Here is a 22,500-nt window from a genome sequence, read left to right as displayed (position 1 = left end):
TATTACCTTTTCAGTGAAGTTCTCCCTGACTATTCTATGTAAGATTTCACTCTCTCCCTGAATTTCCTACCCTACTTTACTGCTTTATTGTTTTCTATAGTACTTACCACCATCCAGCCAACTATATACATTTTCTTACCTTTTCAGTTTGTCTTCAGTGACACTAAAATTCAAGCTCCCTTAGGGGTAGGGATGTGTTCACTCTTGTATCCCCAGTGTCTAGAATGATGCCTGGTACATAATAGGTGCTTAGTAAATAGGTGACAAATGAATAAATGAACAAATAGATGGATAAAAGAAAGAAAGATTTGTGGATGGCAGTAGTGAAAAACAAGACATCGTAGTGCCTTGTGAAGGACTTTCAAATGCCAATTGAAATGTCTAAACTCTATTTAGGGAACGAGACAAAGGAAAGGGTGATACCTTAGATAGTGGATGCTACCCTTCTAGGCATATGTAAAGATAAAGATAGGTGCTGGAAAGAAGAGATTTGAGTATCTGAACTTAAAACAAATTATATCAAGGTTACGACAAACCAGGAAGATGTGATTACAGATAGGGCCCTGTTGTATTGCCCAGGCTCAAACTCTTGGCTTCAACCAAATAGCTGGGACGACAGACACAAGCCACCACAAACAGCAATATATTTAGTAATTAAAATGCCTTCTTTTTTTTCTTTCTTTTTTTTTTTTTTTTTTTTTTGAGATGGAATCTCGCTTTGTTGTGCAGGTTGGAGTGCAGTGGCACAATCTTGGCTCACTACAACCTCTGCCTCCTGGGTTCAAGTGATTCTCCTGCCTCAGCCTCCCAAATAGCTGGGATTACAGGTGCCCGCCACCAGGCCTGGCTAATTTTTGTATTTTTAGTAGAGATGTGGTTTCACCATGTTGGCCAGGCTGGTCTCAAACTCCTGAGCTCAAGTGATCCACCCGCCTTGGTCTCCCAAAGTGCTGGGATTATAGGCGTGAGCCACCACTTCCGGCTAAAATGCTCTTATAAACCAATAAGAATGTAATAGAAAAACAGTTGGTCAAAAAAACATGAAACTATCCTTCAGTCTTACTAGTAATTAAGGAAATTTTGTTTCACCTATCAAATGGCGATTAATTTTCAACTAAGCACTGAAGATGATATTGAGGAAGACTGCATTTTGTATGTTGTGGTGTGAGTGTGGCTCAAATTGCCTGGCACATTTAGCGACGTGTATCAAAACATGGTGTGTTAAAAAATGACACACCTTCTGACCTCACAATTCCAATTTAAGGAATTTCTCTAAGGAGTTAATAATAGATAGTTTCAACTATTTAGTTACAAGAATATCATTCAAATAGAGTTCATAAAAGCAAAATAATAGAAATAATTTAAATTCACTTAGAACATCTATATATGGAAATGTTAACATAGCTAATAAATACAGTGCTGTAGAAAAATATCTTATTGAATGTGTTCTGAATGCCTTGTAAAAAATAATTTAGACAACTGTTGCCAGGCACAGTGGCTCATACCTATAATCCCAGCTACTTGGGAGGCTGGGGTGGGAGGATCACTTGAGGCCAGGAGTTCAAGACCAGCCTGAGCAACATAATGAGACCCTGTCACTACAAAAAAATTGTTTTAAAAATTATCCAGGCATGGTGATGCACACCTGTAATCCCAGCTGCTCTTGAGGCTGAGGCGGGAAGATCCCTTGAGTGCAGCAGATGAGTTCCAGGCTGCAGTGAGCTATCATTGCATCACTGCACTCCAGCCTCAGTGACAGAGGGAGACCCTGTCTCTAAAACAATCAAACAAACAAACAAAACCTATATACAGTGCTATCCAAGTTAGGCACACATGCATAAATGTACTCATGCGTGCACATGGACCCAAATGTTCACCTACCATTTTGTCTTCACAGCGGCACCTCCTCCCTGCTTTTCCCCCCTTCATATTTTGGGAAGTTTTCTAGTAGGAGCAGCCATGTCCTTTCCATACAACTCTCCTGTCATAGCTTCAGTTAATTGATCCAAGAGTGGACTTTCCATCTAAGCTGGACAATCAGTGTCTTTCTGGAAATTTGACTTGAGACTGAAAGAATGCACTTTGAAATGGCAGCTGTCTTGACCAAGGAGTTTGGAAACTTAAAAGATGTTGTTAGTGACAGTTTTAAGCATCATGGACATAGAAAGCCAATTTGCAGAAAGATATAGGATTAAAACAGCTGTGCAGAGGAGCAATTGTGGAAGAGAGGAGAGTGAGGGAAAGAGTAAGAATGAATGGACTTCCTGGATTTCCTTATAATGTTCCAGTCTGCAACTCTAATCCATTCTGGAGGCCCAGCGTAATAAAATAATAATGATAGCCAATGTTTACTGAGCACTTAACGTGTGCTTGGCATAATTCTCACAATGATCCTGTGGACGTTACTGTTCTAATCCCCATTATGGCAATGGTATAAAGTCAAACTTTTCTTAAAATTCTTACTAATTTGCTTTCACAGAAACTGCCAGATCTCTCCTCTCTCCCCAGTTCTCTTTCCCACCTCCTCTTTTTGTCACTGCCCCCGCTCCACACAAGATCTTCCCCTTTAGGTCAATCTTTCCTTTCCATATGCAGTGTTTTCTCTGGGCTTCTTTATTTGTATAACCATTATATCAGTAAGGAATTGCATTTGACAAATGGACCACAGGGACTTAAAACACCTGGGATGTTGGTTCAGCAGCTCAAGGATGTCAGGTCAAAGATTACTGTGGATTTCTGGTTTCCCCTTGTGGCCTGCAGGAGCTGCTTTGCCAATCCATCTAATCTGCATTCCAGCCAGAAGACCCTGAGGGCACTGGGCTCCCTGGAGAAAAGTTCATTGCATGTTTTAGGGCAGGAAATATCAAGAGGAGTCTGGAAATATCTTCTTATTGCCAGAAAACAAACATACTTTCAAAGACCCTTGGAAGACAAGCTATGTCTAGTCATAAATTTTATCTAGAAGTTTTGTGACCATTATGGTATTTTGTGTATATTTTTCTGCTTTTTATGGTAAGTAAAGAGACTGATTCATTAGACTCAAAATATTAGTAAAAATTTATAAGATATTGATAACTAAGTTTGAAATAATGTTCAAATGTTTAAATTGTTACATCTTTAAATTTATAATTTATTAAATTTGTAAGGTTAAACTTTTTAAGTTCAGTATTTATTAAGATTTTGCCTATAGAAATGTGAGTCTGCTTTGTTGTTTTTTCCCTTGAGAAATCAATTAAAATTAGATTGTAGTTTGAAATGTCTAAAACTTAATTTTGAAAGTTCCATAAATATTTGGGAGTACTTTGTCAAATTTACAAGCCAGTTAGGCATTCATCAAAACCAAATGGGCGCGGTGGCTCACGCCTGTAATCCCAGCACTTTGGGAGGCCAAGGTGGGTGGATCACGAGGTCAGGAGATCGAGAACACGGTGAAACCCCGTCTCTACTAAAAATACAAAAAATTAGCCGGGCGCGGTGGCGGGCGCCTGTAGTCCCAGCTACTCCGGAGGCTGAGGCAGGAGAATGGTGTGAACCTGGGAGGTGGAGCTTGCAGTGAGCCGAGATCATGCCACTGCACTCCAGCCTGGGTGACAGAGCGAGACTCTGTCTCAAAAAAAAATAAATAAAATAAATAAATAAATAAATAAAATGAAATATTAACAAAATTGATTTATAAATTAACACAAGTTTAAAGTCTTCAAAATTAAGTTTTAAAACATAATTTAAATATATAAAATATAAGTTGAAATTAAAGGGAGCATTTATTTCAATGCATAAAGGCTCTCTTCAGACATAAGAAAAACTCAGATGACATTTTGGAGGTAGGTGGTATCAGTCAGTGTTGGCTAAGTTATGCTGTGGTAACAAGCAACTCCAAAACCCTCAGTGGCTTACAATGACTAAAGTTCAGTTCTTGCTCCCATTACGTGTCAATTGTGGGCTACCAGTAGCTTTGCTCTAAGTTTTCCATCCTGGGACCAGCAATCTGTATTTGGGATATTGCTGGTTTCATGGAAGAGAGAATGAACATAGTAGAACCATGAGATGAATCAGAGCTTCTGCTTAGAAGTGGCACACATCACTTCTGTTATCATTGCATTGGTCAAAGCAAGTCTCATGGCCACTCTTGAGGTCAATGAGGTGAGGATATGTAATCCTCCCACAAGAAGGGACACCTTAAATCACATCTCTAAGGCTGATGCAATGAAGCAGGGAAGTATTATCTTCCCCGGGATGGGGCAGCAAATATTTTGAGTAATAAAATCTACTGTAATGGGGCATAGGAGGTTTTTAAAATATTCTTACAACTTAGTTTTTTTCCCTGTCACATAGGCTGTCAGTGTATCCTAACTTACAGAAGTGATTGTGATTGTGTCTGGGTGTTGGAATTATGGTGATTTTAATCTTCTTCTTTGAAAGTTTTTGATGATGAGTATATATTTATTTTGTAGCCAAATTAAAATTTTTAATTAAAAATTTAAATTATACCAGGCTTGGTATCTCATGCCTGTAATCCTATCACTTTGGGAGGTCAAGGTGGGAAGATCACTTGAGCTTAGGAGTTTGAGACCAGCCTGGGCAACATAGTGAGACCCAGTCTCTATTTTTATATAAACAAGCAAAAATTTTGATGAAAAATTTTTTTGTAACCAAATTAAAATTTATAAATTTCATTTGTACAAAAAAGGCGTGGATAACTAACTTGTTTTTAATATAGGAATGGTAGTATGTGCAGAACAGTGTTTTAGAAAAATACATCTCACAACATTGAAGAAGAAAATGTATGTTGGAGATTTTGTGTTTTAGATATATCTCAACCTGTCAGCTTTGAAAGAACGTGGCTGTGAAATGGAGTGTGTTTCTTGAAGAAATAAGTAAATCAGTAAATGAATGTTGATTAGTTGGGTGGAGAAAGGCTTAGAAGCATCTTGCACTAAAAGATATATTCTTTTGTGGTTATCTGGCTGATGTCATGAAATTCTGACTTATACCACCAGGGAAGCTTACATTTCTCTTTGGCAGGAAACTTCAAATTTAGTAGAGTTTGGACCTCACTGCATAGTCACAGTAAAAACCTTTGTACTTAATTGACTCTTTGTTTGCTTCTGGTTTTATGGTGGCCTTCCTGATGAACTAGCTTTTTATAATCCAAACTGGATCTGTGCCTACTTGATTGTTTCTGTCCCAGTTCTACTTGGTGGTCAAGACTGAATCAGATTTTCAGTTCCTCCTTCTCCTCTCATGTTGACTTTCCAGTGTATTCAACTGAATTTTCATCATAATGACTCCAAAGTACTCTTCTCTTCCTTTGTCTTGTGGTCACAAGAAAAATCACAAGATCACATTGATGGAAGACTCATGAGCTCCTCATCTTTCTGATAGAGTCTCTGAACTGAACCAGCGTGAGTCTAGGTTTGCAGGAAGGCTTTTGATTCAGCCTTGTGATTCTGATGAATAGATGGCAAAACAATTAATCTCTCTCTCTCGATCTTGCTTTTCTTTTTCAACTAATTATTTACATCTATTTTCCTCCCTACCCAACCCACTGCATGTCCTTTTCTTGACCCAGGTGATATTTCTTAAACCAGTTTGCTCTTCTCCATATCCAAAGCTGCTGTTATAGGTCACCATTGTAACTCCACAGTTAATGCAGCAACTGCCCAGCTGAGTCTTCCCATCATCAGACATCCCCAATCCATTCTGGCCATAGTGAGCTTTCAATAATGCAAATCAAGTCATCAAGGTCATTCCTGTATAGAAAGCCCATGGCCTTCATCATATACTTACGGCTTTCAAGTTCCTTCATATCTAGTCTCTGTCCCCCTTTCTAGACAACCTCCCAGTACTCTCACTCCAATATAGCTCATGTCAAACAGATACTACTTTTGGTTTCCTCAAATGCCTTTCCTTGACAGTGAACCTTGCTTCTGCCTGAAACACTCTTTCTTCCCCTATTTCTATCAAGCTCCCTGATTTTCAAGGTTTATTTCAGGCAGCATGCCCTCTAGGAAGCATTTCTTGGCAGCCTGATCCTCTGCCCAGCCTGTCATCTGATTTAGGCCATAGATTGAGCATAACATGTTTCACAGTATTGTAACTGCTCATTTATGTGGTGGTATCTCCTCACATTGAGGGTAGAGATTGTGGTTTTGGTGTTTGTATTTGTTTTATCATTGTATACCTAGCACCTAGCATAAGGTTGGGATGTACAATTGTTTGCTAAGTGAATGAATGAATGGATGGATGCCTTCACAAGGAAAATCGCTCACTAGACCATGTTGGTCAGTAGCAGGTACTGGGAGGCACAGAGTCTAAGAGTCTAGCACGTGACACATGACCACTGTCTCACTGTGCCATCAGGAATGGAGTGGACCCCTATTGGGATGTCCATCCCCCTACCTTTTTTGGTTGGAACCATCCCCCTTCTCTCCCCTCCCCTCCAAACAGTGACAGGGATGGGCTTTTGATTGCCAAGTTCATAAACAAGACTACCTGCAACTACTCCCCACCCTGGGTGGGAGTTGGGCACTGTTAGTAAATTGGTCTAGAATGGTGCCTGATCCAAGTTGGTCCAGTCTGTGTTCTTCTCCAGGAACTTGGAATCAGGACATACAGAGAGTTGTCTCTCTGCAGGTGACGAGATAAGGACAGGCCCTGTCCATGGTCATGTTTTTGGCCGTTTGGACCACAGAATCCTGTTTGCAAGAAGACAAGATTTGTAAGATCCAAGACAGCGAGCTCTGATTGCTTTTCCAGACTCTGGCTCTAGGGTCTTCCCATGGTCACGCAGCTTTCCTGAGCTTAAGGTTCCATGAAACACTCCTGCATCCTTACATGAAATTTCATTGTATTTAAGCCCTAAATCTCCCTGAAAAACAAGGACTGTGGAAATAAATGAAGACACCCAAATGAGAACAAAGCCTACTATAGAGAGCTTGCAAGGTAGTCAGCTACCATCACTTGTGTTTGGCAGACACTTAAAGGCAGGCAGAGGTGTGAAAAAGCCTTGTAGTAGAAAAAAGGGAAGACTTTGGGTGTGCCCAGAGACTATTGGCATGGGGAAGCTGCAAGTGGGCCATCTAGAAGTGCGGCATGCTATGTGATTGGTTGGGGGTGCCCATTTGGCCTTCTCTGGTTAGTCCAAAGTTGGAGGTGGGGGCAATAGGGGAGCTGTCAGTTTATTAATCGAGTCCTGGCCATTTGGGGCCCATTGCTAAGGGGGTTATTACTTTGCTTCCTGGACTGGTTACTGCAGATAATATGTTGGCTTCCCAGGCTAGTTGCCACAGATTGTGGGTCAGGGTTCTATTTTGATATCTAGTCTGGCCATCTGCATATTTAGTATCTCATGACAATACCTCTCTCTCCTTCCTTCACTGGGAAGCTTTTTAAAATCTTCTGAAATTTACCTGCTTAAGTGCATAATATGTGCAGGAACAGTTTCAGCTTTTGGAAAGGGAGGATGTTTTAGAACAAGAGGCACAGAAACAAGGATATATGTGCCAGGCCAGGAAGCATTATTATAGGACATGATATCAGAATAAGCTACCTTCCCCTTCCATAACTTCCAGGGCTGGTGGAAAGGGGAGGTCAATACTGATGGACCCTGCACATTCTCAGGTGCAGAGATCCACTGGGAGAGTGAAGGTGAGCACAATGGGCTTTGAAGTCATTTTGCTCAACTTTGTTTTCCTTGACAGCAGCTCCACTTCTAAGTTTTGGATTTGGGTCCTGGTGAGATGGGGAGCTGGATCATCTCTGTTCAAAGAGCTGCAGCTGATGCCCAGACTGTGTCACGTCCTCACCATAAGGGCAAGAAGCTCCCTAACAGACAACTGAGCACAAGGAACCGAGCAAATGTAAAGCTAAGAGCATATTCAGATATCATCTACTCTAACTTCCACGTCACTTTTTATTAATAAAAAATAAGTGAGGAAGCTGAGCATGGTGGCTCACTCCTGTAATCCCAGCACTTTGGGATCCGGGGATCCTCCCAGCTGAGATGGAAGGATCTCTTGAAGCCAGGAGTTTAAGACTAGCCTGGACAACATAGTGAGACCCCATCTCTACGTAAAAAATAATAATTAAAAAAAAATCAGCCGAGTATGGTGGCATGTGCCTGTAGTCCTAGCTACTCAAGAGATTGAGGTGGGAGAACTGCTTGAGCCCATGAGTTTGAGGTTACAATAGGCTATGATCACACCACTGCACTCCAGGCTGGGAAAGAGAGTGAGACTCTGTCTCAAAGAAAAAAAATGGATGACAAAGCAGATTAAGAGAATGTATTAGTTTTTTTATTGCTGCTGTGACAAATCACCACAAATTTAACAACATAAATTTATTAGTAGACAGTTCTGTAGTCAGAAGTCCAGGCGGGCTTGCCTGAGTTCTATGCTCAGGATAGCACAGGGCTGGAAATCAAGGTATTGGATGGGCAGAGCTTTTACCTGGAGGCACCGAGAAAAATCTGCTTCCAAGTTCATTCCAATTATTGGCTGAATCCAGTTCCTTATGGCTGTAGGTCTGAGGTTCCTCTTTCCTTGCTGCCTGTTAGGCAAGGGCCACTTTTAGTTCCTTGAGGTATTCCTTCTCCGTGGTCCCACCATCTTCAAGCAGCAATGGCACTTGAGTCTTCCTCATACTTCAAATCTCTCCGAATTCCCCTTCTGTTGTGTAAAGGGCTCTTGTGATTAGATCGGAATCAACCAGATCATCTCTGTGTTTTAAGGTTGACGGACTTGAAACTTTAATTACATTTGCAGAATCCCTTCACAGGAGTACCTAGATTTGTGTTAAATAACCAAGGGACAGGAATCTCAGGGAGGTTGTGATGGTTAATACTGAGTGTCAACTTGATTGGATTGAAAGGATTGATCTTGGGTGTGTCTGTGAGGGTGTTGCCAAAAGGGATTAACATTTGAGTCAGTGGGCTGGGAAAGGCAGACCCACCCTTAATCTGGGTGGGCACAATCTAATCAGCTGCCAGCACTGCTAGAATATAAGCAGGCAGAAAAATGTGAAAAGAGAGATGGGCCTAGCTTCCCAGCCTGCATCTTTCTCCTGTGCTGGATGCTTCCTGCCCTCAAACATCGGACTTCAAGTTTGCACTGGATCTCCTTGCTCCTCGGCCTGCAGATGGCCTATTGTGGGACCTTGTGATCGTGTGAGTTAATATTTAATAAACTCCCCTTTATATATATATGTGTGTGTGTGTATATATATATATATATACACACACACACATATATATATTCCATTAGTTCTGTCCTTCTAGAGAAGCCTGACTAATACAGAGGTCATCCCTAGAATTTGTCCTACTACAGAGAGATTGCATTTTACACCATATGGGAATTGTGAATAGAATAAAATGTTTGCACATATGCTGGGTACTGTGTATTTGTTATTTGGAGGTGGAGAAAGGGGGTGAACATTTCCTGACTGATAGGGTTTGGATATGTGTCCCCTCCAAATCTCAGGTTGAAATGTGATTCCCAAGGTTGAAGGTGGGACCTGGTGGGAGGTGTTTGGGTCATGGGGACAGATCCCTCATGAATGGTTTGGTGCCCTCCCCGAGGTAATGAGTGAGTTCTCACTCTATTAGGTTCACGTGAGAGCTAGTTGTTTAAAAGAGCCTGGCATCTCCTCCTCTCTCTATTTCTCTCTCTGTCGCCATGTGACACACCTGCTTCTGCCATGATTGGAAGTTTCTTGAGGCCTCACCAAAAGCAGATGCTGGTGCCATGCTTGTACAGCCTGCAGAACCATGAGGCAAAATAAACCTCCTTTTAAAATAAATTACCCAGTCTCAGGTATTTCTTAATAGCAATGCAAAATGGATTAACACACTGACTATAGGTTAGTTGTAAAATAGATCCAAAAAGTGTATGATATAGTTTAGATGGCCCCTCCAAATCTCATGTTGAGATGTAATCCTCAGTGTTGGAGGTGGGGCCTGGTGTTTGGGTCATGGGGGTGGATGCGTCGCGCCTTGATGCTGACCTTGTGATAGTGAGTTTTTGTGAATAATTAGGGGACAGCAATCTCAGGGAGGTCATCCTGAGATTCCTCACCACCATCCCACTCTCACTCTCGCTTCTGCTCTGCCATGTAAGATGCTTGCTCTAGCTTTAAGTAAAAGCTCCCTTAGGCCACCCCAGAAGCTGAGCAGATGCCAGCACCTTGCTTGTGCAGCCTGCAGAATCATAAGCCAATTAAAAGTCCTTTCTTGGCTGGGCGCGGTGGCTCATGCCTGTTATCCCAGCACTTTGGGAAGCCAAGGTGGATAGATCACCTGAGGTCGCGAGTTTGGGACCAGCCTGACCGACGTGGAGAAACCCCGTCTCTACTAAAAATATAAAATTAGTCAGGTGTGGTGGCGCATGCCTGTAGTTCCAGCTACTCAGGAGGCTGAGACAGGAGAATCGCTTAAACCTGGGAGGCAGAGGTTGCAGTGGGTCGAGATCTTGCCACTGCACTCCAGCCTGCGCAACAAGAGCAAGATTCTGTCTCAAAAAAAAAAAAAAATGCCCCCAAAACTCCTTTCTTTATAAATTACCCAGTCTCAGGTATTTCCTTATAGAAATGCAGGTATTTCTTTTCCTTTTTTGAGACAAAGTCTCACTCTGTCCCTCAGGCTGGAGTGCAGCCTGGATCTAGGCTCACTGCAACCTCTGCCTCCTGGGTTCAAGTGATTCTTGTGCCTCAGCCACCTGAAGAGCTGGGATTACTGGCATGTGCCACCATGCCTGGCTAATTTTTTGTATTTTCAGTAGAAATGGGGTTTCACTGTGTTAGCCAGGCTGGTCTCAAACTCCTGGCCTCAGGTGATCCACCTGCCTCAGCCTCCCAAAGTGCTAGGATTACAGGTGTGAGCCACCACGTCGGCTGTGGGTATTTCTTTAAAGCAACTATATTATAACCTAATATGGTATATGAGCTTTTTTCTCATTTGCAGAAAAGTCCAAGGCAGGCATTCTGGTTGATGGATATCTTTCCCCTACCTAGTAACTCAGGCATCCAGGCTCCTTCCATGTTGTAAATCCCCAATTCTCTAGAGCCTGTCACCGGCATCCAAGTGATGCAAGACAAAAGAAGGCATGGAGCAGGCATATCTGTTCCTTAAGCCTTTGCCAAGAATAGGTACTGTAACTCAGAACCATATCCCCTTGGTGAGAACCAGTGTGGCCATGCCTGGCTGCAAAGGGTGCTGGGAAATAGTCTAACTGTGTATGAACAACAAGAAGAAATGGATTGGTGAATAGTAGCAGTCTCTGCTTCAATCTACTATGAGCAGGCACTTTACATAATTATCATTGAATTAACACCACAACCCTGACAGGTACAGCCCCCCTTTATAGAAGAGGAAGTTGAGATCCAAAAAAATGAAGTAACTTGCCCAAGGTCCCACAGCTATTATGTGGATGACCCAGGATTGGACCCTAATTCTGTTTAATTTCCAAACTCTTACTCTTTCTAGTATTACATATTGACTCCTAGGTAGCAAGCCCCTGCCTAGGTTGGACTATAATTTGATTGCTATGATTGAACCAGAATTACCAAAGGAGGTTATTTAAAATGGTTGGTTCCTATCCCCACTCTACTGAAGCTTTGTTTAACCAGCCTGGTAGAGGCCCAAAAATGTGCATTTAAACAAGCTCTCTGGGTTATTCAGATGTGCTGTAATGTTTGTAATATACCAGAGCAGCTTTCCCTTCTGGGATGGGCAAATCATTAAGGTAAATTCCCAATTGCAGTCTGGAAAAGTCCTCCTTTCTGGGATTTGGGATCATAATCTATTTATGAATTTCTGGAACTTCTCCAGTGTAGCTGACCTTCCATCTGTAGGAATGACATCATGTGGAGGGATTCAAAGAATGGTAACAACAGTGCAGTGAGTGCAGTTAATTCTATGTGCCTGCCCTGGTGGTCCTGTTCTCTGCTGACAAACCCACCCAGCTGATCCCTGCACTGCTTAGGTTGGGGTCACTACTGGGTGCCTCTAATTCCCTCCTTTAGATCCCTGTGGAATCTTACATAATTGGTGATATTGGCTGTCTAGGCCACTTGTTCAGCCAGTTTGTCACCCCACCTTCACTAAGGATGGGCTGTTTGCAGACTTGTGCTAGACTTGTGAAGGAAGCAGAGATAACTCCAGCTCTTAAGAGCTTGTAGCCTAGTGGGGTAAACTTACCACTAGTAATGAGAGCTACCAATTATCCAGTACTTTTAACATATTAGCTTATTTAAGTCTTTCAAACAACCCCGGGACATAGGCATTATTGGCCCTTTTCCAGAAGCTGAAGTTCAAAGATATTAAATAACTGAATTAAGGTCATCCAACTGGTGAGTGATGGTGGGGCTGGTATTGGAATCCAGGTCAGTCTACTTCTAAAGTCCATGTTCTTAGGTACTCCAAGTAGTGGACCAAATGTTGGTGTAATGGACTGAATATTTGTGTCTCCCCAAAATTTATATGCTGAAATCCCAGCCCCCAAGGTGATGGTATTTGGGAGATGATTAGTTCATGAAGATAGAACCTTCATGAATGAAGCTGGGTGCAGTGGCTCATACCTATAATCCCAACACTTTGGGAGGCCGAGGCGGGTGGATCTGTTGAGGCCAGGAGTGCAAGACCAGCCTGGCAGCCTGGTCAACATGGCAAAACCCTGTCTCTACAACAACAACAACAAAAAAAAAAAATACAAAAATTAGCTGGACATGGTGGCATGTGCCTGTGGTCCCGGCTACTCAGGAGGCTGAGGTGGGAGGATCACTTGAGCCTGGGAGGCAGAGGTTTCAGTGAGCCAAGATTGTGCCACTGTACTCCAGCCTGGGGGACAGAGTGAGACTCTGTCTCGAAAAAAAGAAAAAAAAAAAGAGACCAGAAGCCTTATAAAAGGAAGAGAGATCCCTGGCCCCTTCCACAGTGAGGACATAGTTAAAAGACCTCACCAGACACTACAGCTTCCAGTGCCATGATCTTGGACTTCCAAACCTCCAGAACTGTGAGAAATAAATGTTTGTTGTTTGTAAGCTACCCAGTATCTGATATTTTGTTATAGTTGCCTGAACAGTCTAAGATAGATGGTTCCCAAAAAGATGTCCACATCCTAATTTCCAGAACTGTAAATGTTAACTTTGCAGAGGTAATGAAATTAGGGATCTTGATTTGAGGAGATCACCCTGGATTAGCCAAGTTATTATTATTATTATTTTTTGAGATGGAGTCTTGCTCTGTCACCCAGGCTGGAGTGCAATGCTGTGATCTCAGTTCACTGCAACCTCCGCCTCCCGGTTTCAAGCAATTCTCTTGCCTCCATCTCCCGAGTAGCTGCAATTACAGGAGCCTGCCACCAAGCCTGGCTAATTTTTGTATTTTTAGTAGAGATGGGGTTTCACCATGTTGGCCAGGCTGGTCTCAAGCCCCTGACCCCAAGTGATCTGCCCACCTTGGCCTCCCAATGTGCTGGGATTATAGGCATGAGCCACCATGTCTGGCATGACAAGTGTTTTTATAAGAGACACACTGAGGAGAAAACAGGCACAGATGAGATGTTAAGAAGACTAGGTAGAAATTGGAGTGGTGCAGCTACAAGCCAAGGAATGCTGACAGCCACCCAAAGCTGGAAGAAGTAAGTAATAGACCGCCCCCTGGATCCTTCGGAGGGAGCACAGCCCTGACAATATAGTACTTTCAGACTTCTGGTCTTCAGAACTGTGAGAGAATAACTTTCTGTGTAGTAAATCACTGGTTTGTGGTTTTTTTTTTTTTTTTTTTTTTTTCAGTAGCCTCAGGAAGACTAATACATTCTATTTGTTTTATAAAAGCAAAACCAGAAGGCAGCATATAATTCAAGGCTGAAGGAGTGTGGCATGCTGACAGATGGTAAGAAAAACTGAATGTCAGAGAAAGATACCAAATTGAGTCAGTGGCTCTGTGTGATTATCAGTTAGTATGTGTCCTTTTCTCTTGTGTCCAACTTACATCATCACCATCACCTATTACTGAGCACTTAATATGTGTTAGGTACCAAGCTAAGTGCTTTGCCTAGATCACCTCCGTTAAGCCTTGCACTAATTCTATGAGGTAGGTGCCAGTATTTGCCTATTTTACAAATGAGGAAACTGAGGCTCAGAGAGGTGAGGTCCCATCTGCAGTTGGACTGTAAGTAAATGGCAGAGTGAGGACCAGAACTCAAGTGTGTCTTACTGCAGAGTCTTGGCTTATGCGGTTCCTAGCCATCTTGTGTGTTAGTTTGTTCTTCTGCATATAGTCATTGTAGTTAAGAGCTCTGGGCCAGGCGTGGTGGCTCACACCTGTAATCCTAGCACTTTGGGAGGCTGAGGCAGGTGGATCACCTGAGATCGGGAGTTCGAGCCATCCTGGCCAACATGGCGAAACCCAGTCTCTATTAAAAAATACGAAAAGTTAGACGGGCCTGGTGGCACTCGCCTGTAATCCCAGCTACTTGGGAGGCTGAGGCAGGAGAATGAGTTGAACCTGGGAGTCAGAGGTTGCAGTGAGCCGAGATTGTGTCACTACACTCCAGCCTGGGCGACAGAGCAAGACCCCGTCTAAAAAAAAAAAAAAGAGCTCTCCAGTTTCCGGTGACTTGAGCCAGCGGGGGTGGAATGAGGCCTGGCTCTATGAACCTGAGTCGTCTAGTGTAGGGCATCCCCCTCCAGGCCAGAGCAGCCTGCCTCTGTGGATATTTGTTAATGAATGAGTGAACATATGGGTTGGGCTGCCAGCAGAGCTCTGCCTATCTCAGGGTGACAGGAGGCATTTATGTCATCCTCTTGGCAGGTATGCCACTAGTGTCCGAGCTCAGTTACTGAGCTTCTTCCCACTGTGGGGGAAAAGGCAGGTAAGCCTGGCTCTCACTCTCTGCCTCACCCACTAAGCCTGGAGAGTGGGGAAGGAGGGGTATGGAGACATAGCATGCAGGTCCCAGGGAAGGGAACGGAGAAAATGGACTGAAGTTTCTGGTAAGGTTCATAGTGATCTGGATGGCCTGGGCCTGTCCCATTCTCTGTCCAGGAAGAGGAAGGGAACACAAGGTGAGATTTTAATTTCTATTTTGTTCCCAGAAACTATCAATGCTGTAGACTTAAGGCCTCTTAAGAATATCGTTTTTGCAAGAGGGGATGGAAAAATCTCTGGCCCCAACTCTGACAGGAAAGCCTGGTTTTAGCATTGAAAAGATGATTGAATACAGCTTGCTTTTTCTCCAGGGAGGAGAGACAAGATGGAGTGCCAGAGAGGCCTAAGGCAAGGTGCCTATTTTTGCATTGCTGCAGCAACGTGGAGGCTTTCTGCCCTGCCTCACACCCCTCATCCATCAGCCCCAGACTTCCCCATCATGGTTTTCCCAGATGAGGCCTCATTGTTGATTTCTTTCACATGGGTGTGAAATTAACATCTTCTATCCCTTTCAATGTTGAATTAACTTAGTGACCCACTCATTAAGGACTCCTTATCAAGGCTTTCCCTCCTTTCTATAATTTTATCCATTGTCAGCTTTGACAGAAATCCCACTGAAGGTTTGTCAAAGAGCCATTGGAGAGTTCTAAGTGGTCTTGCTTGCAGAGGGCAACTGCACTTGACCTCTGTTTATACTTTTTGTAGTACTCTTGCCTGGACTCAGAGATGCAACTGGGATTGAAATTATATTTATCAAACATCAACGTATTGATATTAGACCTTAAAAGAAGAAAATGTAAAACAGCAAACATCTATAGTCTTTTTGCAGTAAACAGTAAATGCAGGAAATTTTTATTCATTGATTCCTTCCTTCAACAAAATTGTGATTAAGAATACCTGCTATTTGTCAAATTCTAAGAATATGAAAAAGAACAAATTCTACCCTCAACTTACTCAAAGTCTAGACAGGGAAGCAGAAAATAGCAAATAATTACCATATGGTGTGATATGTACCACAGCCTGAAGAGAAATATACTGAAAACTGAGAATTCAAAAAAGATTGAATTAATGGTTGGTGGGTTCATAATAAGCAACTACAGTAAATGAGGAATATTAGAGGGTTATTCTGAACCGGCTAAGATCATTGGAGAGGACAACCTTGGATGACAGGTCTGGTTCCTGGGTTGGGTATTGAGCAAGGCTTGGGCTGGACCTGGGGTGCATTTGAGCTATATCATGTGCCCCCAGTTTCACCCTAGCAGTAATGATCCTTGGCAGCAGTTTATCTGATTTATTTCTCCCCACCCCATTTTTATAGTAAAACATCTGCTAAAAATGATGTCAGTAAAAGCAGTCGCTATAGGGAAGTTGAATGTCATTTCTGGGACACTGGGTGTGTAACAGTTGCACATAGGGAGTGGGTGGCTCCGCTTTCCCTAATCAAAAACAGGGAAGTCCTGGCATTGAGCCAGGAGGGTTGGGCAACTGGATTGGGCAGCAGAAAATCAGTCATTGTCTCTGCCTTTTCTCTGGTTTATGGACTGTCACAGATCCAGAGACACACCTTTCTTGTCTATAAAATGGGAATAATGTTTGCTTCCACCTTACTCATTTAAAAACATTTCTTACAATTCCTAGTCAGAGTTATTTGTCAAAAAGCTTTTGTGGATGGTGATATGGTTTGGCTCTGTGTCCCCACCCAAATCTCATCTCAAATTGTAATCCCCCCATGTTGTGGGAGGAACCTGGTGTGAGTGATTGGATAATGGAGGCGGTTTCCCCAATGCTGTTCTTGTGATAGTGAGGGAGTTCTCACAAGATCTGACCTTTTTTTTTGTTTTGTTTTGTTTTTTTGAGATGGAGTCCCACTCTGTTGCCCAGGCTGGAGTACAGTGGCATGATCTTGGCTCACTGCAACCTCCACCTCCCAGATGTCAAGTGATTCTCTTGCCTCAGCCTCCCAAGTAGCTGGGATTACAGGCATGTGCCACCATGACGAGCTAATTTTTGTATTTTTAGTGGTGATGGGGTTTCACCATGTTGGCCAGGCTGGTCTCGAACTCCTGAACTCAAGTGATCTGCCTGCCTCAACCTCCCAAAGTGCTGGGATTACAGGTGTGAGCCACTGCACCCAGCCGTGATCTGATGGTTTAAGAGTGGCAGTGTCTTCTGCATCCTCTCTCTCTTCTGCTGCCATGTAAGATGTTCCTTGCTTCCCCTTCATCTTCTGTCATGATTGTAAGTTTCCTGAGGCCTCCCCAGCCATGCAGAACTGTGAGTCAATTAAACCTCTTTTCTTTATAAATTACCCAGTCTCAGGTAGTCTTTATAGCAATATGAAAACAGACTAATATAGACGGCCAACACTTTGGTTAGGTGAAGATATTTAGCTTTCAGTTGTTTGTTTGGGCCCACTCCTTGTAACTTAGCATGGAGATGGTGCTGAAGAAATGGGGCTAGGGCAGGTCATTGTTAATTGAGGGAAGGATCCTGGGAACATCGGGTTATCTTGAGGACACCCAGAGATGGGAGTGTGAGTGGAAGTACCCAGAGTATGGCAGCAAAGGCACCAGGCCTGGGGAGCCTTGCCGACAGGCATGGGGGCGCACAGCATGGCAGAGGTTATGGGTGGGTGCCATCAGGTGGTGATGCATAATATAGTTTGGCTGTGTCCCCACCCAAATCTCAACTTGAATTGTATCTCCCAGAATTCCCACATGTTGTGAGAGGGGCCCAGGGTGAGGTAATTGAATCATGGGGACCGGTCTTTCTCGTGCTATTCTCGTGATAGTGAATAAGTGTCATGAGAGCTGATGGGTTTATCAGGGATTTCTGCTTTTTTCTTCTCCCTCTTTTTCTCTTGCTGCTGCCATGTAAGAAGTGCCTTTCACCTTCTGCCATGATTCTGAGGCCTCCCAAACCATATGGAACTGTAAGTCCAATTAAACCTCTTTTTCTTCCCAGTCTCTGGTATGTCTTTATCAGCAGCGTGAAAACAAACTAATACAATGTATATCCCCTCGTTCCCCATCCTTGCTCTCCTTAAAATGAGAGCACCGAGGATGTGTCCAGACCCATCACAGAAGAAACAAGAATGGCTATGCCACTCAGAAAAAAATGTTCAGCCACACGAGTCAAGCAGAATGCAGACTAGAAATGATACTAGTTTTACCTACCAAATTGGGAAAAAATAAAAGAAGATAATGGACAATGCTGATCATTTCTTGAAACAGGCACTATGGCTAGAGGGGATGAATTTGTTGAAGATTTCTGGAAACAGTTCAACAACATGTATCAGGAACTTTAAGAATATTTAACCTTTTGTTCCCATATCCCAATCCTGGAAACCTATCCTAAGGAAAAAAAGAGATTATAGGGTTAGAGATTTCAATAAAAACATGGCCAGAATAAAATTATTTATATTGGAAAAATAATTAAACAACTTCAATGCCCCCAAATAGGGCAAGCGTGAAGTAAACAATAAAAATATCCATAGGGGAGACTATTATGCAGCTATTAAAAAAATCATACTTTTTTTTTTTTTCCGAGACGGAGTCTTGCTCTGTCCCCCAGGCTAGAGTGCAGTGGCACGATCTCGGCTCACTGCAGGCTCTGTCCCCCGGGGTTCACGCCATTCTCCTGCCTCAGCCTCCCGAGTAGCTGGGACTACAAGCGCCCGCCAACACGCCCGGCTAATTTTTTTTTTGTATTTTTAGTAGAGATGGGGTTTCACCGTGTTAGCCAGGATGGTCTCGATCTCCTGACCTCGTGATCCACCCGCCTCGGCCTCCCAAAGTGCTGGGATTACAGGCTTGAGCCACCGCGCCTGGCAAAAAAATCATACTTTTTTTTTGAGACATGGTCTCACTTTATTGCCCAGGCTGGAGTGCAGTGGTGCGATCACAGCTCACTGCAGCCTTGAACTCTTGGGCTGAACTGATTCTCCTACCTCAGCCTCTCGAGCACCTGCAACAACAGGTGTGCACCACCATGCCCAGCTAATTAAAACAATTTTTTTTTAGAAATGAGGTCTCATTATGTTGCCCAGGCTGGTCTTGAACTCCTGGGTTCAAGTGAACCTCCTACCTCAGCCTCCCAAAGTGCTGGGATTACAGGTGCGAGCTATTGCACCCGGCCTAAACATCATATGAAGGGATGGTTTGCCCCTCCACACCTGTGGTTATTTCTCGTCAGGTGGGACGAGAGACTGAGAAAAGAAAAAAGACACAGAGACAAAGTATAGAGAAAGAACAGCGGGCCCAGCAGACCGGCGTTCAGCATACGGAGGACCTGCACCGGCACCGGTCTCTGGGTTCCCTCAGTATTTATTGATTACTATTTTCACTATCTCAGCAAGAGGAATGCGGCAGGAGAACAGGGTGATAGTGGGGAGAAGGTCAGCAAGAAAACGTGAGCAAAGGAATGTGTGTCACAAATAAGTTCAAGGGAAGGTACTATGCCTGGATGTGCATGTAGGCCAGATTTGTGCTTCTCTCCACCCAAACATCTCAGTGGAGTAAAGAATAACAGAGTAAAGAACAATTGCCGCCAGCATTATCTCGCCTCCAGCCACAGGGCGGTTTTCTACAATCTGGTTTTACACTGAGACATTCGGTTCCCAGGGGCAGGCAGGAGACAGAGGCCTTCCTCTTTTACTAATCCTCCTCAGCACAGACCCTTCACGGGTGTTGGGCTGGGGGACCGTCAGGTCTTTCCTGTCCCATGAGGCCGTATCTCAGGCTGTCTCAGTGGGGAGCAACCTTGGACAATACCCGGTTTTCCTGGGCAGAGGTCCCTGCGGCTTTCTGCAGTGCATCGTGCCCCTGGTTTATCGAGACTGGAGAATGGCGATGACTTTTACCAAGCATACTGCCTGTAAACATTTTGTTAACAAGGCACATCCGGCACAGCCCTAGATCCCTTAAACCTTGATTCCATACAACACATGTTTCTGTGAGCACAAGGCTGGGGCAAAGTTACAGATTAACAGCATCTCAAGGCAAAACAATTGTTCAGGGTACAGATCAAAATGGAGTTTCTTATGTCTTCCTTTTCTACATAGACACAGTTGTGATACCCTAATTTGTATTAACCTGATTGACTCTCTCTTAGCTGAGGAACCTGAACGGACTCCATTTGGCTCCTTCATTTGCAAGACATCAAGGGCTCCTTATCCACCCCCTTCCTCAAGGACTTAACTTGTGCAAGCTGACTCCCAGCACATCAAAGAATGCAATTAACTGATAAGATGCTGTGGCAAGCTATGTCCGCAGTTCCCAGGAATTTGCCGGGTTGATAGTACCCTAAGCCCCCAGGTTTTTGTCCGGTTCGTAGCACCCAAAGCCCAGCGTCTATCACCTTGTGATGGATTTAAAGCCCCTGCACCTGGAACTGTTTTCTTTCTGGTAACCATTTGTCTTTTTGACTTTTTTTTTGCCTGTTTTACTTCTGCAAGATTGCTACAGCTAGGCTCCCCCTCCCCTCTCTAAACAAAGTATAAAAAATATCTAGCCCCTTCTTCAGGGCCGAGAGAATTTTGAGCACTAGCCGTCTCTCGGTTGCCGGCTAAGAAAGGACTCCTGAATTCGCCTCAGAGTGTGGCATTTCTGTTTAACTGGCTCGGTTACAACACAGTAACAGTCTGATCTCTTTTTTTTCCCCCTATATCATACTTTCAAAGGATAACTGACATAGATAAATACTTTTCCTACAGTGTTAACTTTTTGGTGCTGGGGATCTCAGTGCAGTATACAGACCACACCTGTGCATGTGAAAGATTGGAAGGATATTTTCCAAAGTGCTGAAACATCATTTCTGAGTTGCAGGATTGCAGGATTACTTCCTTCTTTACATTTTCCAGTATTTTCTAAATATTCTAAAGTGAGTTGCACAATTTTGATAAGGGGGGAAATATGTCATTAAAAAATGATTGCACCTGCCTGACTGCAGCCAGCGCTGTCTGCTGCCAGCGGATCCTCTGCCTTTGGCAAAAGGCAGATTTCATGAGCCTGGAGACCCTGCCAGGAAAAAGTGCAAGGAATTAGAACAATTCACCCTGGGGCCTGGCCAGGCACGGTGGAGAAAGGGATGGGGCAGAGAAGCCCATCTGGGAAGAGGGGCAGTCTTTTTTCTCAGGTGCATCCTAAATTGAGCTGCGTTCACCTATGGACTCCGAGGACCCCAAGTTAAAGAGTAATTGCTGGTGCCGGACTGAAGGCCCAGCTAAATGCCACCTTGACTCTGGGGCTTTGTGCCCAGTGCCACCTTGAAGAGTGAGGGGATGTGGCTGGACAGATGCTCGGGTAGATCCAGCTTCTGCCCCCCAGCTCTGAGCAGCTCAGAGCAGCCAGTGAAGAGCATCACACTTTGCTCCAAAAACCCATAGAGCAGCTTGACTGGGAGCTCTGCTTTCTGCTCCAATGCATTTGAGACTGAAATTTACCCCCCTGATGTATTGTCTAGCACTTTTCCACTCTGCTCAGTAACATCAGCATCGCAAGGGAACAGGTTAGACGTGCAGAAGCTCAGCTCCGGTTTACAGAACGACAATGTGCAGTTCAGCAAATCCCCAGGGTACTCAGGAGCACTGAATTTGCAGCACTGCTCAGCTCCCCTCACAGGGGGATGGACCTCAGACTGGGCTGGGCTTGGGGGAGCAGGGAGGGGGAGGAGAGCGCTGAGGAGCTGCGGAGCGGGGGCCTGTGGGAAGCCCGCTCCAATCAGATGGGATGGAAGCAGAAGTGGCTCCTGAGGGGAAGCAAGAGCAGCTGGACAGAGCACTGAGTGGCCCTCGTTTCTGCCACTTGGGGTGAAAGAGGCGGGGCAATAGCTTATTCCAGGGCAACCTCCTTCAGGAATGTGTGGGGTCTGGGGATAGTCTCTCCCTGTTCCTCACAGGGTCCCTGGAGCTTGGTAGGAAGCAGAAGGTATTATTTTCATTTTCCAGATGGTTTTATAGGGGCTGGGGGAGGGAGCCTGGGAGTTTGCCAGCCTGCTGGGAAAGCTCAGAGCCCTCTCCTCGCTCTAATGGTGCCAGCTGGCTCTCGGGCCAGATAGGAAGGCTGTGCCCAGGCACACCATCATTCCAGATCCCGGGAGAGTTGCCAGGAATTGAGCTGCTGGCTTTTCTCATCACAGCTGAGGCCCTTCATTGGGGCATCTGGGAGGTACAGAGAACTTGGGCTACTTTCTTTTCTTTCCTTCTTCTTCTTCTTTTTTTTTTTTTTTTTTTTTTGGTAGTCCATTTTATTAATTTCCCTCCAGCTTTATTAAGGTATAATTGACAAAGATGAGCCACTGTCATTTTGAGGGGTGGTGGTTGTTCCCAATGTATTAAAAATGCAGAAATGCCAGCCAGGCCCAGTGGCTCACGCCTGTAATCCCAGCACTTTGGGAGGCCAAGGCAGGTGGATCACTTGAGGGCAGGAGTTCAAGACCAGTCTGGCCAACATGGTGAAAACCTGTCTCTGCTAAAAATATATATATATATATAAACTAGCCGGGCCTGGTGGTGCACGCCTGTAATCCCAGCTACTCAGGAGGCTTAGGCAGGAAAATCACTTGAACATCAGAGGCAG

The 22,500-nt window shown here is 44.1% G+C and overlaps 1 protein-coding gene across 1 annotated transcript in view; it reads left to right on the top strand.

Moving 5' to 3' along the window:
• SERINC5 (serine incorporator 5) overlaps window positions 1-20,511 on the top strand; it is a 150,547-nt gene extending 130,036 nt beyond the window's left edge. Inside the window, exons 12-14 of the transcript XR_001115402.2 lie at window positions 15,091-15,276; window positions 17,802-17,855; window positions 20,036-20,511. The gene's annotated coding sequence lies outside the window, so the exon portion shown is untranslated. The remainder of the gene's footprint in view (window positions 1-15,090; window positions 15,277-17,801; window positions 17,856-20,035) is intronic.
• Window positions 20,512-22,500: the final 1,989 nt, after the last annotated feature.

Source organism: Nomascus leucogenys, chromosome 2 (assembly GCF_006542625.1).
Source record: "Nomascus leucogenys isolate Asia chromosome 2, Asia_NLE_v1, whole genome shotgun sequence".
Taxonomy (NCBI): Eukaryota; Metazoa; Chordata; class Mammalia; order Primates; family Hylobatidae; genus Nomascus; species Nomascus leucogenys.
Note: the sequence above shows the minus strand (reverse complement) of the source record. Positions and strands in the feature narration are given on the sequence as shown.